Genomic DNA, 23,451 nt, shown 5'->3' on the forward strand with positions numbered 1-23,451 from the left:
CACTATCAGAGCCTGTTTCACCTGCTCTAAGGTCATGCAATTTTCCTGTTTCTCCTTAGCTACTGGAAAGCATAAAATAAACTTCTATCCTGAACAACAGAAAGTAATATCTGCTACATGTTCTAAGCCTAAAGGTATAGTAGCAAACCTAGAATAGAATTCTTACAATAACGAGGTGGCTCCATTTCCTTATTCCTATCCCTTTCTTCCCACTGCTGAAGAAGATCTGAGTGCATGCCTCTCAGCTCTACAGATTTTCACAGAATGTCCAGATTTTTGCCTCATGTTTTTGGTCTGTTTTTCATAAAATTGTGATTTTTCTGGTAAATCAGTGGCAAATTATTACAGATTAAAGTCAGAAAATGATGACAGACATTTAGGTTTCAGGCTTCATACCCTTCAGAAAATGCATGCGAATGCAAACCCTGTTATTCTATCAACTTTCTAGCTTTATAAGAGTAATATTTAAAAATTGTACCTATTTATGGGCCTTTGCCCCCCCCCCATTATTTATGGCTTTGTCCAGATTTTGTGCTTTAAGAGGTTGAGAGGTATGTCTGAATGTAACCTCTGCAGGTCACTACATTTGTACCTCAACTGCTCATCAGAGTAGGTGATGTTTGGGGCATCACTTATTACCCTGGTAAGCTGGCATCGTGCTTCAGTATTATAATAGGGGTTTAGTCACTGTTGTGTTGTGTAGGGTTCACAACACTATGGCATATGCAGATGGTCTGCATGATACACTACAGTGAATATGAAGCCACCAGTACATCAGGAAAGCAAATGTGATCATTGCTGTTACACTATTGGGTAGTGTTTGAATAGTTACACTACAGCACCACATCGGACTGTGGTCATGGAAAGTGGGCTGGAGACACTACTAAGTTAATTGTCAGCTGGCATGGACAGTCATGTCTGCGCACAATGATCAACATATGAAACCAAAAAAATGTACACAGTTTTTCTTAGGACTGAAGGAACTGCAACAACTGGAAATGTTAATATACAAGAAACAAAAGTGCTGCTACAGGCCCACTGCACATGTGGCATGTGTCACCTTGATAAGAGTAAAGCAGACAAGGCCTTCCAGGGCTAGGGTTGGTAGGGAGTGGTGCAGACATAAAAGCAGTGGGTGGTCATGACAGGACAATAGTACAGGTGTTTTCATAGTTTCATTGATTTATTTTTATTTATTTTATTTATTTGCAGTTGGTTTACCAGGATAGTCCATTGGGCCAAAGTGAACCCGTTTTCAATGGAGTCCTGGGAAGAAAAGCTCCATAAACAATCAAGGTTACAAAATGATGTAGATAATAAGTTTACATGCGTTATAATATAGCACAGACCAATTTAATATAACAATATGACCTAGATTGAAAATATACAATTGGATTAGACAAGAACAAACATTTCCAACAGTGTAGGTTTTAGATAAATGAACAAGTAGTGCAGAATTTTAAGGAATGATTACAAGATATATACAGGAACATTAATATATAGAAAGTTTGAAGTAAGAGGTGTAGACTAGAGTAATATCCAGTTTGCAAGTAAATAACAAACAGTTTATGAGTTTGAGGAGAAGTTAGAAGGAGCAATGTTTATGAAAAAAGGGGGGGAAGAAGAAAATTTGCAGTGTGAGTTATGTGGGTTGGCAGCTCGAACATTCCCACTGGGATACTAGGTATGAGTGAAGAGTTTTTTTGAAGATAGAGTAAGTAGGGGTAGCACGAATGTGTGGTGGTAGGGAGTTCCAGAGTCGTGTTAGACTGAAGGATAGAAGGTGTTTGACTGGGGGGCGAGCTGGTTTGTATATTTCTAGAAGATTTTGGTTATTGGACTGTAGTATTCTGTCAGGTAGATGCATTTTAAAGGCAGAGGAGAGGGAGGGACAGAGTGAGGGGTTGAGAATGAGCTTGTGTGCTAAAGTGAGTTGGGTATAGATAAGGTGATTAGGTAGTTCTAGCCAGTTTAGTTTATAGAGAGAGGAACAATGGTGAGTGGAGGACTTATGGCTAGTAGCGAACTTGGCAATTTTGTTGTAACAACATGAGAGTTGAGTTTTCAGTGAGGATTGTAGATTAATTAGGAGTGGAGCTCCATAGAGAAGGGAGGGTATGAGAAAGGATGTAGAGAGGGTGAGTTTAGTGGTGGGTGTATGATAATGGTTTTGTCGATAGAGCATTTCTAGTTTTTGATGGGTTTTTTTGATATTTAATTGTATGTGTGAATTAAATTTAAACTGATAGTCAATTAGTACGCTGAGTAGCTTTGTCTCTGATACCAGTTCCAGAGTTGTGTTGTTATGACTAGTGATACAAAATGTGTTTTTGTTAAAAGGGGTGTTTTTAGAGGGAGTAAATACCATTAATTTGGTTTTAGAAGCGTTGAGTGCTAAGTGATTATTTTTCATCCATTGTTCAGTGGTTGAAAAAGCGTCTTGAGTTAGCTTTAGAAGTAAAGGGATGGAAGTGGCAGAGCAAATAATAGTTGAGTCATCTGCATATTGGATGATGTTAGAGAATGGGATAGAGTTATGGAAGTCATTAATAAATATGTTAAAGAGGAGGGGACCTAATATGTAACCTTTTGGAACACCAGTTGGTGTATTAAGGAATGAGGAGGTGGCCTTTTTCCATTTTACTGCTTGATATCTGTTGGATAAGTAGCTGGAGAACCAGTTCAGAGAAGAGAGAGAGATAGGTTAAACTTAGAGAGTTTAGCTATAAGAAGACTGTGGGAGATAGTATCAAAGGCCTTAGAGAGATCCAGTAGAAGGGTAGAAACAATATGACCAGAGTCTCAGGCTTTGTTTACAGTCTCCAGGAAGGGAGGAGGGCTGTCATAGTACTGTGGCCTGGTCTGAAACCATGTTGTGTGGGAGTTAATAAGTCCTTATCAATGAAGTATGGTAGGAGTTGTAGTTGGATACACTTTTCAAGGAGTTTAAAGATGGGAAACAGGATAGCTATGGGACGAAAATTAGTGACATTGTTATTATTGCCTCCTTTATGTAAGGGTATGATAAAGGCCTTTTTTCTAATTTGGGGGACTGTGCCTTCTTGGATAGAATGGTTTATTAAAATACTAATGGGATAGGCAATTGCTTCGGCAGCTATGCTGAGGAATTTTGAAGGAATATTATCAGGAGCATTTGAACCTGGTTTCAGTTTTAGAAGAAGTTTTTTTATGGTAGAGGTGGGTATGGGTTTTAAAGAGAAAAGTGAGGAGTGGGAAGAGGGGGTATTTGGAGGTGGGAGTGATGAGGAGGGAGGGAGAGTGGGATAGGTGGTGGAGGGTGCAGAATGAGAAGATGGGAGAGGGGGAGAACTAGTGGATGGTGGTGGAATGTGAGTGGATGAGGGTGGGGGTAATTTGGATTGTGGTTGAAGGTGAGTGGATGAGGGTGGGGGTAATTTGGAGGGTGTGGAGATGTTAGAGAAAGATGAGGTTAATTTGGAAATAGAATCAATGAAGAAAGAGTTAAATTGAGTAGCCAGGTCTATGTCAAGAGCATTTGGGTTTGGGGTGGGGGTGACTGGTTTACTGGGATTTAGGAGAGTGGAGATGCCTTTCCAGAATTTCTGAGGGTTAGTTTTATTGTTGTTTTGGAGTACGGAGAAGTAATTTTGTCGATCAGTTGTGATCAGCTTTTTTACTTTATTTCGAAGTGTTTTGTATTCATTGTAGAGGAGGGGGGTCTTATTTTTCTGGTAGTGTGTCCAGAGTTTGTCTCTGTGTCACATTGTAGTAAGTGTATTTTTGGTAAGCCAGGGGGCAGTTTTGGTTTTTATTCTTTTTGTTCTTAGGGGAGCGTGTTGGTCTAGGAGGTTTAAGAAGGTAGTGTTGAAATGGGTGACTGCATTATCTAGAGGAAGTGTTTTTAGACTATTCCAATTTATTGCTTTCAGAGAGTTAGAAAAAGCTGTAGGGTTAAAGTTTTTTAGGTTACGAGTAGTAATAACATTATGGGTATGATGAAGAGGTGAGGGTAGGCAGTGTGTAAATGTGGGTAAGTGGTCACTAAGAGGATCGGGAAGAGTACCACTGCTGGAGAAGTAATGGGGGTGAGAAACTAAGATCCAGTCTAGGATACTGCCACTGGAGGTTTTTTTGAGGGGCAGGTTATAGAGTTGATGAGCTGAGAGAAGTTGTAGAGGTTAATGTTAAGTGGATTTGAGGGAGACTGAATGAAGGCCCAAATGATATTCATGTCTCCTACGATTATAGTTTCATTGCTGATGGTTTTGGAGAGCCAGGAGAGGATGTCTTCAAGTGTAGAAATGTTATCACCTGGGGGACTATAAAGGGAGGCTATACATATATGCTTGTGTTTGTTGATTTGAAGTAACGTTAGTAGTAATTCTGCATTATTAAAGTGGGGAGTGAGTTTATTATAGGGAGTAACTGATAGTGAGGATGAGTATAGGAGAGCTACACCACCCCCTTTTTTATGAGACCTGTCTTTTCTAATAATAGAATAGCTTGGTGGGATTATTTCAGAGTCTTTTATATGGGGTTTTAACCATGTTTCAGAGATGGATAGGATGTCAGGTTTGTTGTGTGTAAGCCAGGCATGCAGGTTTGGGAATTTGTTGACTATGCTTTGGGAATTTAAAGAAGTAAGTAATATGGACTTGTTAATAGTTGCTGAGGTTGGGGGACCTGGGTTAGGGTGGATATCTCCTGATAATAGGATGGTGAGTAGGTATAGGATGGAGTTAGAGAGGTGGTTTGAAAGTTTAAAGTGTACATTGGGCTCAATTATGATACTGGAAGAATTGCTAGTTACTATGGGAGTGGAATATCTTTGTGAGGTAAGCAGTTTATATGGAAAAAGTAGATTGTTATTTATAGGATATAGGTGTGGAGAAATTGGGGCGTGTGAGTGTTGGGAGAGGTAAGGTAAGATGGTTGGTTGTGTGGAAGGATTGGGAATGGTAGATATTAATGGGCTGGGTGAGGTAGAGAATAAAGGGACACTGTAGAAGTAGCAGAAGTAGAAAGGAGGTGTGTAAAGTTTTTTTAAGCATAATGGGATGAGGTTGTTAAGAGATGTTATGTTCATAGGTTCATAGGTTCATAGGTTCATACTAGGCTATCTGCCCGAGGGCATTTACAAGCCTAGCCCATCGTTTTGTGGCTTACGCCACCCCTTTAGTATGGGGAACTATACCCATTATTTTGCTGTGCCTCTGTCGAGCAGTGACACTGAGGTAATCCCTGGGGTATATCTGCGATCTCCCATCCATTGGTCAAGATTTCTCTTGAACAAGGCCAGCGAGGTGCTCTGCCTCACATGTACCGGGATTTTGTTCCACAGCATAGGGAGTCTTTGGGTGATGAATCTATCCCTCCAGCACGTCCTATTAATAGCCGTGTCGAGGTTTAAGTCTCCCGCCCTTGTGGCTCTGATGGATCTAGATTTTTGAGGTGAAGCATATTCATCAAATCTGGGTTTGACATGGCCTTGTATGTTAGGCAAAGGTCACCTCTGAGCAAGCAAGCGTTTACTGAATAGAGCTGGAGTTCTTTCAGTCGGGCAGCATAGGACAGATTTTTGAGACCCTTTATCCTTTTGGTGAGGAACTTTTGTGGCCTCTCCAGCTGCTGCAAGTGTCGGGTCAGATACATTCGAATGGGGCATTGTACTCAATCATTGGTCTGATGAGTGATGAGTAAAGGGAGACTATGACCTCCCTTGATCTAGATGAGAATCCCTTCATGATAAGGTGGGCAATGTAGAAGGTCTTCCTAACTACTTTAGCTACATGGGTGTCGAATGACAGACTACTATCAACCTGGGTCCCCAGGTCCCTGATAACTTCTTCTGTGCTCAGTGGATTGCCACCTATTTGGTAGCTAGGGGTAACCTTGTTTTTCCCGAAGGGTATGACTATGCATTTTTTGGCATTTAACTTTAGGCCGTGGCTCTGGCACCAGTTATCCGTTTCTGTGAGACCCTTCTGAAGGATATTTGTGTCAGATGTGTTTTCTACTATGGCGCCCAGTTTGCAGTCATCTGCAAACTTTGTCAGCCATAACCCTCCTGAGTTGGCTTGTACTTCGGAAAAGTAGATGCCAAACAAGAGTGGTGAGTGATTATATGTATAAAGGAGCTGGCAAGGTTTTTATATTTTATGATATTTTAGTGCACATCATCGTCAAAGCACTAGAAATTACCAGTGAGACAGGTTGCTTCACTAGAGGTAGAGCACCATCAAAGAGGCATCTCACAGAGGTGGAAGAGCATCATTCACCAGAAAAACCTAGGCACCCCAGTAGGGTTTCCATGCATGTTCCAGACATGGTACTCCATCCCCTGGAGAGGATGCCTCTAGTCCTGATACTGTGGGGGCCACATGGTTGACCCAGATGAAGCTCCACAAACTGAAGCTTCATCCCATCAGTGTAGGTTGTGACCCCTAATTCCCCTAACCTCCTAGTCATATGACTGGCAACCAGATACACCACCCATGACCCTTCCACCTGTGATAGAATTTCTCTACCTTGTCATGTGCTTCATCTCATCTGTGCAAGTGATAACTGTGTCCTGCCCACTCCTATTGCCTGTGTAGGTCTGGAATGTCTAATGCATAGCAAGGCGAGTCAGTGCACTTTAATGCATGGTTGTGTTATTCAGTGTGTCATATTTATTCTGTGTTTGTCTTGTCACAGCCCAAAGCTGTGGCTCAGACACCATCTGTTAACTGGCTCTACAAGAAGTATTGATGAACAGGTTCAAATTATCCATATCTGAAAAATAAAAAACATGAATGGGACAGGAGAGCCTATGCTAACAATAAAGCATAACATGTTTCACCAATTTCCCAAGTCTAGGGTTTAAAATATCAAAATCAGACTCTACATCAACAGCAACAATCAGACCTTGAACATTTTATAGAGGATGTGAACTTTCAAAATGAAAACAGTATTACAATTACCAATAACAGTGTTTTTTAGATCAAGAAGAATTCCCAGAGTTGAGGCAATTGGAATGGATAAAAGCAAAACAACAGGATCAGTTCAATCAGTTGAGACCTGAGTATTACACTGGGCCTCCACAGAGGGGCAGAGGGCAGATTACAGAAGGCCAGATCAAACAACCAGAGGGGAGGATTGAGAATGCAGCATCTGGAGAACCAGAACTGGGCCTGAACTATTCACCACGGAATTGTGCTGTTTTGCATTTCAGTGATACCAATGACTAGCATGTGACCAACCTGGAGATGGGTACAATCATATCCTACTACCCTACAATATTATTAGAAATCAGACTGGTGACTTTAATGTCTACAATTATTCATCTGGCTACATTGATATGGATAATGCTGATTTGTCCTTCAGGGGTCTGACATATGCTCCCAGCAAGCATGTAGACATGACACATGTTTTAATGGACCTAAAGAAATATGTAATAAAAGTAAATTTTAACATTATGTATCAGATACTTTAAGACTGTCTAGCCTATACAATCCCGCAGTATAACAATCCCCCATTATACCCTAACATTGAACTGTATGAGAAAATGTACAAACTTAATATTAGGAGTGCTTTGAAATATAATTCTAAGTGTACAAATTTTAATAACCTTATTGAAAATGAAAAATCACAATTGTATGAAGTTAAAAACAATCATAGGATTAGATTTATTAGAGTGGATAAGGGGAGCAGTGTAGTGATTATGAATAAAACTGATTATGTGCTTCAAATGGAATACCTGTTAGCAGATGAAGCCTACTCATCTGTGTCTATTAATGAATTAAATGGAGCATATAAGGCAATTAGAACCAATTTGCAAGCCTAATTATTGAACAACAAATCAATATAGAGGAGTTCAGTTATCTTAATGTAATTAATCCCATAATCCCCTTTATTTTTGGAGTTCCTAAGATAAACAAAAATATTGCATAACCCCCAATGCTCCCTATTGTGGATGCACATGAGAGTATTTCCTACCCATGTGCTAAATTCCTGGATGAAAAAAATTGAAAACCTTTGACCAACAGGAACCTCATGTGTCAGGATTCTTGAGAATTCTTACAATAAAATGAATACAATACCATTCAGAATCTCATATACATTTATCACGATAGACGTAAAAGACCTTTACACTGTAATACCTCATGATTTAGGTACAAAATGGTTCCTTGATTTCCTAGCTGATAATGGAATCCCATAAGAAAGATTTAACTTATATGAACATCTACTCAAAATCGTACTGAAAAATATTTTTTTAATTTTTGAAAAACAGTTGCATTTACAGAGTACAGGGGTCACAATGGGATCTCAGTTTGTGTGTGGGGGGTTGTATACAAACACTGTAATGATTCAGTGAGAGAAAAAAAATCTTATTTAGTTCAGAATTTTTTTTCTCATTGCAAGTTTTATACATGCTTTCTAGATTATATGTTTATCTTATGGGATGGGGAAAGGAGGTAATACCACAGTTCAAAGATTACATTAATCAGAGCACTGATTTTTCTGAAATTTACTTAAACATTCCATGATAAGCATATTGCCTACTTTGTTGTTTGGCTCACAAAGGATAACACTAACAAAAGTTTTCTTGCAAAAATCTGCAGAAAGCCTACCTACTCCAAAAGCTTTTTGCATTTTTTAAAAACACACCCTTTAACTCAGAAAAAAGCTGTTGTATGTACTGCCAGGATTGTTAGTTTAGAGGAAAATTTCTGAGAAGAATGTCTAAATTTAAAGTCTATGTTCCTTAAGAGAGGTTATCCCATCATTTTTATATTGATAATGTGATGTATGAGGTTATGAATAAATGGGAGAAACATTTATTCAGCCCTATTTTATGTAATATACTCAGTATCCTGTTTATTAGTGGTTCTGCCATTAGTCAGACTAATTGTATGGAAACTTCTCAATGTTCTAGAAGATAACTAACTTTAAAAGTGCATTAATCACCACATTTTGTATTGATAGTAAAGTAATCAAACACATTCTTGTAAAAAACTGGCCGATCTTGTCAGATGACAGAAAAATAAAGGGAAAATGTTTGAACATTACCTTGTGTTATTTATAGGAAGAGGGTAAACTTAAGATATTTTTGAGAAAGAAGTTAAGCATAACAACGGGAAAACAGTACTATGATTTCCTCCCACATTCCAAAGACATGCATCTGGAGCATTTCTCCCTGGGCCTCCAACGAAAATAGGCTCTGTTCTAGTTGGAGTTTCCCGATCAACAAATGTTAAATAAAGAAACAATAAATAAAAAGGGTATGAGAAAATATGGTTGATTTGCATATTGTATATAAATATATATATATATATATATATATATATATATATATATATATAGATAGATATCATTGTAAAAGACAAAGTTTCCATCAAATACAATGTGATTATAATTAATGGCTTGTTTAACTGCAATTCTACTACAGTTGTATACTGTCCATTGTTTACCAGATATCCCAAGTTCTATATCGGGGCAATCGTAAGGAAGATCAAAGACAGGATTTATGAACACCTGTATAAGACAAAGGCGAGATACAAATGCCCTATCCAAACATGTACAAGAGAACCTGGGACATGAATTTAATTTTTTAATTATTGATCAACTGTCCCTGAATGAGAGGGGAGGACCATGGACATTAAAACTTGAGAAATGTGAACTTTACTGGCAACTGCATTTAAATCCTAACAGTTGGCCAGGACTGAATGAGCAATTGTCTATAAAGGGCCTTTTACTACTCAAAGCTACTTTCTGATAAAATTTACCTCAGTATTTAAACTATTGTGTTTTAAATAATGGTAGTAAGCATTGTTTCTTTCATTATTTATGGTGTCATGTTTTTAAGTTTATAAGTTTCATATATTCAGGTTTTACTTGCTTATGACCGTATTTTCTAATGTGTGCTCTTTAAATGTTTTACTTGTATTAAGCGTCTTGGTAATCACATGTCACATTACCTCATCATGATATACTGAGCATTGTTTTATTTATAATTTATTGTGTCATGTGTCTTAAGTTTATAAGTTTCATAGATTCAGCTTTTATGTGCTTATGATCATATTTTCTTTTATATGCTCTTTAAATGTCTCAGTTGTATTAAGGGGTCAGCAATCACATGTTTCATTACTTTATTCTAATTGGGCTATAAAAGAGAGGAGTTTTTAAAGTGTTATCTGAAGAAGTTTTTATTAAAAAAAAAAAAGAAAACTTAACATACTACAGAATTTTTTTAATAAAATATACATTTTTTGGTATCCTTGTCTGGAGGAGTCTCCCCTGCCTAACTCATTTCATTTTGCAGAGGACTATTTCCAGAGGTTATATAATTCCTTTTTCCTTTCCACATCCAACTCTACAAAAAATTCCCGACATTCCACCCAGTCAGAAGGAGGAAGCAGCTATTCAAATACAAAAGATGCTAGGGAAAACAGTCATCAAAGAGGTCCTTCCAGACCAGATAGAATCCGGAACTTACTCAAGATTCTTTTTGGTGCCAAAGAAAACATATTACTGGAGACCAATTTTGGATCTCAGAGACTTGAACAAGTTAGTTCATCACTCAAAGTTTCAGATAGTCAAGTTTCAGTTTGTACTCCCCTTTCTAGGCAAGGATGACTGGATGTGCTCAATAGACCTTCAAGACACATACTATCACATATTAATGAACAGGTGGTCCAGAAGATTCTTACTCTTCTGGCTGGGAGTCAGTCATTACCAGTTCAGACCTCTGCCCTTTGGTTTCACCACAGCCCCCAGGGTGTTAAGCAAATACATGGCAATGGTGGCAGCTCGCTTGAGACTGCATGGATTCTGGGTCTTTTTTATTTAGACAACTATCTCATTACTTCCCTGACTAGGCATCTACTCATAATAGCAAGAAACTAGGTACTCCAAACTTGTTCCCTTCTGAGGATCACAATAAACTGCAACAAATCTCAGTTCCATCCATTACAAACACTGGAATTCATAGGGGCACATATCAATACAGTATCTCTGACAACTTCACTTCCCTTAAACAGAGTTCAAACTTTAAGATTCCATGTTGCAAAAATTATTCACAACACCAAAATTTCATCCCAACTACTTCTTCAAGCTTTGGAGTCAATGTCAGCAGCCATAATTGTTGTTCCTTTGGTGAGATATCATATGAGAATTCTTCAGTGGATGCTAGCATCCCAATGGTCAAATCTTTATCAGAATATGTCAGTTCAATTAAGGATCATACAGACATGCAAGAAATACCTTTGGAGGTTGAAAAGGTCAGACCAGCTTTTACAGGGGCGTCCATTTATTCTCCTTGAACTCAAAGTGATATTGACCATGGATGCTTTCCAGATTGGGTGTGGGGGTCACTTCCTGGGGGAAAACACTCCAAGGGACTTGGTCCCCCAAAGAGGCCAATTTGCATGTAAATGTCCTGGAGATAAGAGCATAGCTTTTAGTGTTGCAAGCTTTTCAGGATGCTCTACCTTTGGGAACAATTGCAATCAAAATTGACAATATGTCAATAGTTTGGTACATCAACAAACAAGGAGAAACCAGGTTTTATCCCCTGTGTTGAGAAGCCCTTAGAGTGTGGCAATAGGCAACCTCATCTAATCATTTTCTGATAGCAATGCATATTCTGGAGAAGTCCAATGTGATACCTGACAAATTGAACAGGTCCATTCTTCTACCTCACAAGTGGTCTTTCAACAAAAAAATGATGGAAACAATTTTCCATCAGAGGAGCCAGCCTTGCTGTGATCTTTTTGTGTTCCCCTAAATAACAAATGCAGCAGCTTCTTTACCCTAATCCCCTAGTGAGGGAATCACCAAGGGATGCTCTGTTCCATTATTGGCCCTCTGGTCTTCTCTATACTTCTACCAACCCGACTGATTCCCAAATTCCTTAGAAAGCTGCAGGGTTAAAGAGCAAAGTCATCCTCATTGCACCTTACTGGCATTGACAAGTTGTTCCCCTTCCTTTGGCCTCATCTAATTTACCCACCTTGGATTCTGAATCCAATTTCAGACCTCCTGTCTCACTGTACAGGTATGGTTCACCCGGATATCTCAAACCTAAAGCTGACAGTTTTTCTCCACTTCCATTAATAGCCAGACAATCTAGTCTCCCCTCCCCTATCTGTCATATAATTTTATCTTCTCATAAAGCTTCCACTAGAAAAATCTGCAAGAGGAAGTGGAAGAGCTTTACTTGTTGGGTGCATCAAAAACCAGTCAATCCTTTTTCAGCCTCTTACAAAAAGTATACTAGAATTTTTGGCAGAAATTTTTAATGAGGAAGCTAGCTCCTCTACCATTAAAGTTCAGTTAGTAGCAATCTCTATGTTTCATTTAGGAGTTGTAAATTCTTTGTTGGCTTCTGCTAAGATATGCAAGGCCTTTCTAAGAGGTACTATTTTACTTAGACCACCTTATAAAGATCCTACTCCTCCATGAAATTTGAACCTTGCTCTGCAGACCTTAATCTGTTTCCCCTTTGAACCAAATGGAAAATGTGATCTTAAACTTTTGACCTGGAAGACCTTATTTCTAGTGGCTATTACCTCTCCCAGGAGAATTTCAGAACTCCAAGCATTGTCCTGTAAACTTCCTTACTTGATTTTCCATAAGGATAAGATGACATTAAGAACCAACCCTTCCTTCCTAAGGTGGTGTCAGAATTCAGTATCAGTCAATCTATTAACTTTCCTGTTTTCTTCAAGTTTGAAAACAAACGTGAATACATGTTGCATTTACTAGATGCTCATAGACAGCAGCATTTATATGTGCACAGAACAAAAGACATTAGAAATTTTGATCAAATTCTGATCAATATCTTTCGCAGATAAATTGGGAAAGTCTGTCATAAAAGTGACATTAGCAAGCTGGATTACAGACTGCATAGCCTTTGTCTATAATAAATTAGTCATCCCATTGCCAAGACCTTTAAAAGCTCATCCAAAACCACCAAGCACCAAAAGAAAGCAATAAAACAAAATGACTGAAAACAGTGAAAATATCTTTCTTTTAATGAACTCACCAAATTTCTAACACCTCAGCAATCAGCCTTCCAGGAGATAATACCAGTAAAAAAAGAAGAACACACCTTATATAACATCGATTAAATCATAAAACAATTAATCAATACAATTAAATTCAACTATTATATCACAAAAGATATTTCCAGTTGCATTCTTGATTCAAGCCAACAGGTATCATGGTATCATATATTAAAATAAAAACAGTTTCTTTTTACATAACAACCTATTTTTTCAAACAAATGCCATTAGCAGCTTTGATTTGTTCTAAAGTGCAATCTCGCAGCTCTGTATAAACTCCCCCATGCACAGAATTAAAATGACAAGTGATGGGACTTTCTTCTCTCTTATTTTTAATATCTTGAATGTGTTCCTGCAATCTTCCCTGAAAGACCTCTTACTTTCACCAATATAAAAAAGATTGCAGAAACACTTAAGTACATACACCACACACATTGTATTGCACCTATATTCTGCTACTGGCCTAAATTTGTGACCATTAATTCTCTCAAAAAACCTACTAATGTATGGGCAAATAGAACAACCCCACATGCCTAGGTACCTATCCTATTCATAGTATTACCAAAACTCACACTAGGTGTAGGAAACGTTGCATATACTAGCATGTCCTTCAAACTACGTCCCGTTCTAAAGGAGATCAAAGGAACATGCCATAAATTGGTAACCTTTTGTCTTCCTTCCACAAGAAAAGGCCAGTAATACTTTATGCTATCCATTATGTCATTAGACACATTGGGGCATATTATTATTATTGTACCTCATTACACGTGTCTCATTTTTATTTTTAAAACATAACCTTTCTAGGGCTTTTTTAATAATATCTATGCTGTACCCTCTTTGTTTAAACATTCTACAAGAACTGAAGATTTCCTTTTCTAGGACTTCTGATTCGCTTCATAGTCTGCTGACCTTTAGCAATTTCCCATATGGGAGAGAATTAAGAATATGGGCCTGATGGCAACTATGCCCATCAAAAAACTGGCCTCCATCACCAAATTTCCTATGTATACTTGTACTTATTCTCCCATTCATTTGACCCTCCAAAATCAAATCCAAAAAAACACTCTGTATTCCTTCAAATTGAAAACAAAACTGATTTGAATTTAACAAAGTAACAAAATCCTGTACCAAAGATGTACCTCCCTTACACAAAAAATTAAACCATCTAGAAACCTATAATAATGGACAACATATTGTCTAAAAAATCTAATTTATACAAAAAAAAAACTATTTCAAAATATCCCATAACCAGGTTTGTGTACATGGGAGCAAAAGGGGTTCCCATGGCTGTACCTTGAACTTGTTGGTAAATCACCTGATTAAATTAAAAAAAATGATAAACTAAACTAAAAAAATAAGCTCAATAATGTAACATGAAACTGGGCTATCACCCAGAAAAAAATCTAAGGGTTTCCAGACCTACTGAATGTTTAATATTAGTATACAGACTTTTAACGTCTAAGACGACCCAATAAAAGACACAGATTTTATTTTTTCCAAAAAATTAAAAGAATCTTTAATGTAGGAATCCAAAGTTACTGCAAACTTAGTTAAATAACAATGCAGCATAATTCCTATATTATGTAGCAAATAATTACTGGCTGCTACTATAGGTCATCCTGGGGGAGACGCCAAATCTTTGTAGAAATTGGATAAGCAATAACATTTTGCTAAAGTACAATTATCCACATTAAATTTAACTTCTACAGCTTTCTTAGACAGATATCCAAGCCTGTAACCTTTCTGTAGAATATCTTTAAAGTTCTCCACAACTTGTTCATAATCAACAACACCAGATATCTTATAAATTTCACTTACTTTCAAATGATCCATACACATTTTGAGGTACTGAGTAAAATGCAGTATTACAATTTTATTACCCTTATCAGAAGGCTTTATAGCTAATTTTTGCCATTTAGTCATATTCTGTAAAATTTGCCATTCTTGTTAACTTAAATTGTAGCATAAAACCCTTTTAATTTTTAGCAACTTATTAAAATATTTTCCACTGAATATTGTACCATTGAGGAAAAGTGGGATATTCATTCATGTCTAAAGGGTGGAATAAAAGCACTTCTAACAGGTACCTTCATAGTGTCCAACCGACAATAAGCATTAACATCATTATTAACATTCATATCAGAAAAGGAAGAATCAAAAGTATAAAAACTGTTACTAGTACAGTATCTAAATCAGTTTCAACTACACCATTTTCAACAGTTTCTACAAACATTTCTTTCTCATCTTCAATAAAGTTACACAAATGCAATTTATGCACTAACTGAAAAATTTCAGTCAGCACAATGTTTTCTAGGAAGTGCAGTTGATACAAATTTGAAGCCACATTGAAGCACTGCAATCTCACTCTCATTTAAAACATGACCTGATAAAGTCAAAATAAAGTTTGCACAATTATCAGCAACAGTATTTTGTAACAACGACAATATTTTACAGACACTTTTATAAGCTCACTCTACAAAATCTACAGTTACCTCTTCAGTATTTTTATCCAACCATTCCATGGATGACATATGCACAACTGCCACTTGGGTTAATCCTCATAATTTTATTACTCATTACAAATTGGATCTGGTCTCAAGAGAAAAGGTAGCCTTTGGTTCAACCATGCTCAGGAATATCCATCTTTAGAATCTACCCAGGATATAAAGTAGCTGGAAACTCTGTCCCAATGATTGAGAAATTAATGTAAATTGACAACATCAGTTAAAGAAATGATGTACTTACCATAACATTCCATCTGTGCTGTCCATTTTCATTCTTCCTCAACTTCCCACTCACCAACCTCCACCCTTTGACATCTTGGACTTCTTGGAGAATGAGATACTATTGAGACACTACTGTTGTCTCTTAGGGATCTCCAGATATTGGTTTCCTTTGTTAGGAGCATTATTCAGATAGTTACTATTTATGTCAATCAGCAAACATGATCTGAGATATGTTAGGGGTTGGTGCATTATGGTTAGGAAGGAGATTGAGAGTTTCAGTTGGCCATGAGCTATAGTATCAGCCAAGTCAGGTTGGAGGATCGGATCCCAACCCAATAGTTGAAGAAGAATGAAAATTAACAACACAGATGGAATGTTATGGTAAGTACATAACTTCTATTTTTATGCTTTGTTTATAGCATAGCATAACTTTTCTAGGTGCTATTGCATGTCACATATACTATCAGTAGCAAGCATTCAGAACGATGTGATAACTGACAGTGATTTAGAATACAAGTCACTGTCTTGCTTATTATCTAACTTGCGTTCTTTGACATCTTAGCATATGATTCAAAATATTATGATTGCTTTTAGACAGGAAGAAGTAACCTGGACAGTTCTTAGAATTTTCAGAACCCCTGCAGCATCACAAAAGTGCTCATATCTCTAAGTTGTTTCAAGCTGGAGTTCATGACAAGGTCTTGAAAATGAACAATCAATGCAATTTATACAAAACACTCACAAGTGAATCCAAGCCACCTCCACACCACACATCAGTCCATGAAACCCAAGCAAACCACCAAAAAAACAACAAAAAAAAAATCTCAAATTACCACAACCACTAAAAAGCCATTGCACTCAAAGAAATAACATTTAATGATTCAGACAAGCACTATTTCTATGAGATGTTTAATATAAAACAGACACTCATTTTTAAAGGAGACATAGGATATAAACTTGCATTAAAATGATGGCAGTTATGTGTGATTAGATTTAACTTGTAAAAGTGTGAGTGTTACTGTAATTATTATAATTTGATGTCATTCCAATAGTAGCTTTTAATAGCTTTTATATGTGTGTGTGTGTGTGTGTATATATATATATTTATATATATATATCTATATATATATATATATATATATATATATATATATATATATATACGTATATGTGTAAAATTCTGTATTTTTTATACTTTATTTATAACATAGCATGTCTTTCCTGGGTGCTATTGCATGTCAAATATACTATCAGTAGCACACCACTGGATAATTTAAGAACCCAGAATGTAACTTAACTTACCTCTTTAGTGTCATTTCTTGCATCTTGTATTATATTTAATAGCACATTACTGAGCTAAGCCAAGATATCAGAAAGTGTGCCAACTAACATAAATTTCATCAAAATAATGATTAACTTTAAATAAGATGAATAGTTTAACCTTTTAAATTCTAACTGAAAATAAGTGGCTTTAATTTTGTATATAGCTAAAAGAATCAAACTCTATCATTTTAAAAGGAGAGCTTGTAAACATGTGAAGTAGGGAAAGACAGAAAGAAAGAAAGTAAGAAAGAAAGAAAGAAAAGAAAGAAAAAGTAAGAAAGAAAGAGAAAGAAAAAGAAAGAAAGAAAGAAAGAAAGAAAGAATATTTCCCTTGTAAAAGGTGATCTGCAGGACCTGTTCACATGTAATCAATCACCTATTTAAATTAATAAAAATTCAAAACCATGAAATACATTGATTTTCATCTGTTCTTTAGTTTTTACTTTTTTGTGTTTTGGTAACCAACTATCTTTTGTTGCATTTCTCTTCAAAAAAGTTGATAGATTCCAGTCCATTTCTTCTGTTTTTTTTTTTTCTAGGATTTTATTTTTATGTATAAAGTCCATTGCATCTTCCAAGGTGTTAAAAATCTTCTTTCCTTCTGGAAGGTGAATCCCTATTTTTTGCTGGAAACAAGATTTGTGCTTTAATATTTTTTTCTTTAAGCTTTTAACAAGTGGCACACATGCTTTTCTCTTGTACATTACAAATATAGAATAGTCATTGTTAAATTGTATAGTATTCCCTTTAATTTTAACTGGATAATTAGTCCATGCAGCTTTTAAAACTAAATCTTTATCATGACTTGAGAAAAATCTTATGATTACCGACCTTGGTGAAGGTGCTTTTTTTTTAAAGATGAGTTAGAAAGTGATCTATGTACCCATTTGATGCCAAAGGAAAAAGCTTCAGGCACCTTCAAAGTTTTAGGCAGCCAGATATTAAGGAATTAAATTATACGGGTCTATATTATAGAAGCAAATGCAATGAATTGCAAATGCCATATAATCAACAAACAATCGCCGAAAACCCAAAATGTCACACACACGGATCAATGATTTTTTTTCCCCTAGGAAAAAACTTGCTGATCCGTAAAAAAAAAAAAAAATGAAAACAAAACAAAAAAAAAAAAAAAAAAAAAAAACACAAAATAAAGGGGGAGGCTTCACCCACCACAACCCCCTACTTAAATATTCCAAGTCCGAGATCGCACCACAGTGGAGGAAATGGCAAATCATTTTGCATAATAACTTTCGACTAAACAGCGTTCGCAATTCATTGTGTTTGCTAAAATAATAGGGACCCAATTTATATTGCCTCCCTCTAGTTTTTCAGGAATCCCATAAATCCTGATGTTATTCATTCTAGATCTGTTCTCTAAGTCTTCTATTTTATCCTGGAATAAGTTGTTTTGTTTCAGAAGAAATTAAGTGTTATTCTCATTTTCAAGTAAACATCCATCAAAATCAGACATTGCCTTTTCTATACTCGAGATTTGTAATGATTGTTGTTTAAGAGGTTTACTCAGCACTTCAGCTTTTTACATCCCTCTTTAAAATTGCCCATTTTATTTTCTAATGTATCTGTCTTTACAGATAACTCATGTATGTTACTTAGTATAGCCTGTATGTCTTATTTCTTAGTACTGTTTTGTACACTGGTAGAGTGGCTCATTCTGAGACAATTAGTTATTTCTAGTTTTCTTGACAGGAAAAAAAAAATACTACAAGAGTTTCAAACTTTATATTTTTTGTAGTAAATCTTTCAGCACATATTCAACTATAAATCCAACAAGTTTAGAAACATTATATATTTTTTTTAAGTAAAAGTCCTGTCAGAGATGTTAAAATGAAGCATTGCTAAAAACAGTGCTATTAACTGCTTACCATCTTGCCCCCCACCATCTGCTTTTAATGCATGTTGTCTTGCCACTATATCCTCATATAAACATGTGACAAGTTTGTGATAATGTAAAATAAATGGACTATTATGTTGTCTATATTTGACTATTGCTTTTCATTAGCCGGTATAGAATGAATGACTGAGATAATGATGCACTTCACTTTGCCTTCACGGAAATGCAAATAATTACTTAATTTCAAAATAAGTCTGCTGTTAGTAGGTAAGTTCTGATTACAGAGATGATTGCTTAATTATTTCATATAAAATAACACCTCCAACCAATGATATTCCTTAGCTGTACTTTGTACAGGTCAAGTCAACTAGCTTTTGAGAGGGTAATGAATAGCAGGGCAGTGCATTTTGCTTTGTTACATGTGTCTAATAGGTGAATGAACCCATACCACAGTCCCAGTTTCATTCATACTATTCATATAGATACGTTTTCTATTCGTATATGCAGTCATATATCCAAAACAGGCTATGTATTCAGCAGATATGTATACAAAGTTGCAAAGCTATGTCCATGATTCATGAAGACATATATTTCATACCTCTGTGAATGGCAAAATTTACAGGGCAGTAAGTCTTAACTACAGGTACCCAAACAGTCATAAAATATTTTGACCTTATCTAGATGATATGTGTTAATGAGCAAAACTGTCAGCATGTAAAATAAATAGATATTTCTGATGCATATAGCAGCAGATTCCCATACACAGAAATATCTGAATACCACCATCCTTGATACCAACCCTGCCAGCCATATTGACCTTTTGTCCAGTATCAGAGACAAACATTATAATATATGCACATAGATTATTCTCTGTATTCATGGTCAGTGTGGCAGTAAATCTATTCAAGAATTTTCACACTTAATTACTTAAAGTTAGCTAATATGAATTATTGTAAATGCGAATTGCTGATTCGTTCTACTAATGATTACAAGAGTGCATCAAAGATAATGCAAAAAAAAGATATAATGGTAATGTGAAAATGTACATATACATGTTATAAAAAAGGAAGAAATGGTCGGGGAAGCAGAACGGGAGTATATACTAAACAATAAGACTTCTGTGCTTTGATCAGTTAGAGCACTTCCTGATAACATATTATATGTTACTATATATTTTTTTTAATCTATCTTACTAATTTTTAACACTCACAATATTAAACTGTAGAACAAGAGTTTATCAGCTTTAAAAGTTGTATATGGTACATATAAGAAATATTTTTTTGTGCATGTTTTCATTCTTGGGTTAATTTTGATAGGTGTTTCTGTGAATATGTGCATGTGTATGTGGGGTTACACTTCATAATCTCGAATTACTGAAATCTCAAATTTCAGTAACCCGAGACCACAAAGCCGAAAACCAGAATGTCGAAAGTACATAAGAGCGAATTTGAATGTCTTGATTCCGTGCTTATGCATTTCCGGTACGTCGTGTGTAGTGTTATGGTGCCTGAGATTGCAGGTGAGTGAGTGTTTGTGTGTGTTTTTGTAAGTTGTATGTGTGGGTAAGGGTAGGGAGGTGTAAGTGTGAGTGTGAGTTTTGGATTTGTTGGTGTTTGTGTATGTGTGATGTGTATTTGTGTGTGAGCGAGTGGAGGATGGAGTGGTGTGAGTTTTTTTTTTTTTTTTATGTTATGTGCGACCTCAGAGTTGGTATATATAAGGAGGAGGATGCCCCCCACATGGGGGGGTGCAGGAGGGCTTGCCCCCTGCTTATATGTAGTGTATGGTTATGTGGTTTGTGTGCTGTGGTTGGAATGGTGTGTGTGTTACGTGGTGTATGGTATATGTATGTTCGTGATTGTGTGATTTGGGATTGTGGATTTTGGTATTGTGAATGGTTCGACATTATAGTCTCGGGTTACTGAAATTCAGGATTTCAGTAATTTGAGATTATGAAGTGAAACCGTATGTAGACATGATATTGGTTCATTTGATTGAAAGCTCATTTCTTCCCCCCAAAAAGCAGTAGTTTATTTGGTTGAAACTCATTTGATTTAACCCACCCCCCAAAAAAAACAGTGAAATTCATTTCATTTCACTGAAAATGTCACATACACTAAAAATATTTCCAAAAGTTTTTTTTTTGTTTTTTTTTTGCAGATGGGAAGCCCCCAGGACTCCTTAAGTTAAGCATTCTTACTCCATAGTCATACAACTCAGAGAAAAGCGAATATTCCTGACACATTGAATCACTGTTCAGTGTTGAACAACACAAACTTCTAGATATGAAGGTATGACTTAGTGTGCTTTTGAAAGGAAGGAATAATGTTTAATACTGATTTGCATTATAATTCTTATCCTCTAAACCAAACCAGCATTCTCTACAAGCTAACATGGTTTGCAAGCAAATGTGATTCAGTTGTTTGTGGTTTAGAGCAAATGAGTTCTAGACTAAATGAAGCACTGCTTCTTTTTTTGATTAAGAGTTTTACATCAAATGAACCAAATTCATATACATTTATATGTGCATGTGTATGCATGTATATGTGCATGTATGCATATACAGTATGCATAGACACATACATACATACATACACACACACACACACACACACACACACACACACACACACACACACACACACACACACACACACACACACTCTCTCTCTCTCTCTATATATATATATATATATATATATATATATATATATATTTATACATATATATATATATATATATATATATGTATGTTACCTTCATTTGCCTGACAGTTAATTTGCCCGACAATTAGAAAAAGGCAAATAAAAGGTATACAGGTTCATAGGTTGGTACTAGGCTATCAACCCTAGGGGCTATACAAGCCTAGCCATAATAATTCCCTGGTTATTTCTTCCCACAATATTTAGTTCCCTGAACCCTCTATATGTCCTTTTCACCACAGTAATTGTGATCCTGGAGTTAAGTTAGGGGGTGTGGGGGAAAACCCACCACCTACTTTGGTTTTATATTGTCCAGTTTGTGTTTTTATTGTGCAATAAAATCAAAGTAGGTGAGGGCTGTGCCCCCCATACCCCCCAACTATATATTCTAACTCCAGGATTGCACTACTGTGGGGAAAAGGACATATACCTTTTATTTGACTTTTTCTAATTGTCTGGCAAATGAACTGTCAGGCAATTGGGCTGCCTGAAATTTCTGTCAGGCAAATGAACTGTCAGGCAAATGAAGGTGATCTATATATATATATATATATATATATATATATATATATATATATATATATGTATATATATATGTACACAGACACACACACACACACACACGTGGTTGTGTATCTGCATTTATGCGGTTAGAAATCTATATTCATATGTATTTAAACATTTATTTTAAGTCAAGAAAAAAAGTGCTTTCATATTTGAATGGATATGCATAAAAGATGAATCTTTACAAGGTTATAGTTAAACTGGAATGTAAATGTGATGAATATTAGCAACTTAAGATTGTAGACACTACTTTTATTAATTATTAATATACTCTGATTAGAAGATAGGCATTATAAAATGAAATTATAATTTTATATTTTATGTTCACAATAATACCTGTTTAGATTACAACAATGCAATTTAATTGTCTGAGAAAAGATGAAATAATACAATACAAAGGGATACTCTTACTAAAGTAACTTAAGAATATCACATAATGTGTACTTTTTGTTTACTAATATGTGTAATATGAGACTGATTTTTGGTTGTTTTTATATTAACATAAACAAATGGGTGTTATTTGTAAACTAAAAGGCGAAGAAGTTGAATTGAAGAAATGAAGAATAATTTATACTTAAAAAGAAGAAGAGACAGAAGGAAAAAAGAAGAAAAGATAAGAGAGCATAAACAACTGTGAGCAGGATACAGAAAAGGAAGAAGTGAGTGAATAAGTCTACAGCTAATAGACATCTAAAAACTATAAGCAATGAAGTATATATTCATAGTCAGTATGAAGAAATTTATAGTCACAATGATTGTATGCTTCTGCAGGGAACTTTGCAATGTTGAATTACTTGTGTGTGTTTTGGCTGAGTGTTGAATTAGTTTAAGATTCTAAATGATACTAGGACCCTAGGTATCCATGTTAGGGATGGTGATTCCTCTTTTCTGTATACTTATTAAGTTAAAGTTGCATATGTTATTTTTGAATACTGCAGACATTGTTTTAAAGATGAAGAAATTCCCATTTTCAGTGTTGGAACCACATGTAATATTAGTAGTAGATTTTAGAACTTATTAGTTATCATACTTATAAATGAACTACTGTTAATAAATAATCCAAAAATAAAATTGATAAAAATGAATACTTTAAAGTTTTTATCAATTAATAGACATGGCATCAACAGTGAAAACAAATAAAAACAAAGTTTTATTTTCAAATATTTAAACTTAAAGGACAACAATGGGATTCTGTTATTAAATACTCAACATATCTGTCTTTTTTCTTCCTATTTGCTGTCCCTGCTATGAAT

At 35.7% G+C, this 23,451-nt stretch overlaps 1 long non-coding RNA gene across 1 annotated transcript in view; it reads left to right on the plus strand.

Moving 5' to 3' along the window:
* The window catches only part of LOC122810971, a 52,669-nt gene extending 29,820 nt beyond the window's left edge, over positions 1-22,849 (plus strand). Inside the window, exons 3-4 of the long non-coding RNA XR_006366166.1 lie at positions 21,093-21,223; positions 22,733-22,849. This is a non-coding gene — a long non-coding RNA (uncharacterized LOC122810971). The remainder of the gene's footprint in view (positions 1-21,092; positions 21,224-22,732) is intronic.
* Positions 22,850-23,451: the final 602 nt, after the last annotated feature.

Source organism: Protopterus annectens, chromosome 9.part0 (genome assembly GCF_019279795.1).
Source record: "Protopterus annectens isolate FY-2018-M chromosome 9.part0, PAN1.0, whole genome shotgun sequence".
Lineage (NCBI taxonomy): Eukaryota > Metazoa > Chordata > Ceratodontiformes > Protopteridae > Protopterus > Protopterus annectens.